This window comes from Corylus avellana, chromosome ca4 (assembly GCF_901000735.1).
Source record: "Corylus avellana chromosome ca4, CavTom2PMs-1.0".
Lineage (NCBI taxonomy): Eukaryota > Viridiplantae > Streptophyta > Magnoliopsida > Fagales > Betulaceae > Corylus > Corylus avellana.
This window is the reverse complement of record NC_081544.1, coordinates 16,346,675-16,348,337: the sequence shown is the minus strand read 5'-3', so window position 1 is coordinate 16,348,337 and position 1,663 is coordinate 16,346,675.

The following is a 1,663-nucleotide window of genomic DNA, read 5'->3' as shown; positions in this document are numbered from 1 at the left end:
TTTTGTTAAATTTCAACGGATGATGCCATGCCAAAATACTCCAAAACACCCCTTTTCTTTTTTCTTCTTCTTCTTTCTTTATTTTATTTTTTATTTTTTATTTTTTTTATTTTTAAAAAATTGCTCCACGGTGGACCAAGGCCTGGTTGTGGGGTCAAATTGTTCCATTTTTTTTTTAATGTTTTAATTATTTAATTAAGGTAATTTTGTATTTTTATAAGTTTTATAAGGCTTATCTTACCTTTTAGCTATTTTATTTAATCATATGGTAGGGACTAGGGTGACATTGCAAATTTAAAAAATGTGAGAATCCGATATTCAACTTTTTAATCTGGTATGATTGTAAAAGTACTAAAATATAAAAGGGGTAAGTTAAGTTTTCAAAAAAAAAAAAAAAAGGCTAGAAGTAGAATACTTTCTTCGAAAGAAGAAAAATGATGGAAAAAAAAGAAGAAGAAGAAGAAAGACTTCAAATTCAAGAGGATGCGTGTGCCCCAAGGAGATCAAAATATCTCATAGTTTTTTTAATTTTCTAAGTAATTGGTTTCAAAGAAAAGAAAGATTCAAACTAACGATCTCTGAAAATATACCATGATTACTTGGTTGAATCCAAGGGAAAAGGTTAGATTGAAAGGCGGTTTAGGGAAAAGCGTTAGCCACATCTGTGCTATCACCCTCAAAAGGACCAGATAATTTGAAACTTTCCTAAAATTTATTATAAAGTTCAGTTTCACCTAGTAACTAAATAATGTGGGACTTAGCACTCATGACTATCTTTATAAATCGCCCACTCTATGTGGGCTTTTTCTCATCTTCCCAATATGAGACCATAGTGTTATAGGACCATGGTGTTACCAATTATAGTTATTTCATATGGGTGTTACTATAATAACACCTGTCCACTAGAAGCTGCATAGGAGGAACCTAGATAATAGGAACCTCAGGTGTTTCCTCAAATCTAATTGAGTCATAACTTGACCTAACCTCTCCAAAACATTAGTGGGACTCAAGGTAATTAATACTAATGGGATTGAGAATTCGCATTTCAAAAGTTGAGCTCTCATTCTAATACATACGGTGTATCCAACCACTTTAGAATTTTCTTTACGCCACTAAATCACCCATGATGATATTACTAAACCACCCATGATGATATTGATCAATTAGATCTATTGAAAAGAAATGGAGTTACGAGAAAGTTCTCCTTTCGATACGCATATGGGCCCTTCAAATATATTTGATTGTGGAAGTACGGAACTCAAGCATAAAGTGTAATATACCTACGTGGCCAAGACTGCTTGAGCATATACAAGTAAACCACTTACGTCCAAATTGGTAATTAACGCCTAAACTGGTACCAACTAGAGTGGGGGTAAATAGGCCTTTTTTTTTTTATTTTTTTGGGAAACTTCAGAAAATCCTCCTGAACTTCTAGCCAATTTGAAAAATTCTCCTTGAGTTTCCAAAACTCTTATTTAGGCTCCCTGAACTTTGGTTCTCTCACTTTGAACCCTTTTAACATTAAACTACGTCGTTTTGAATGTTTTATACCCATTTTACCCTTCCCCAAAACTACATCGTTTTGTGTCCTAAAATTACAACACCTATCCAACCCAAAACGATGTCGTTTTGGGCATTAATTTTTATTTTTTTATTTTTTTAA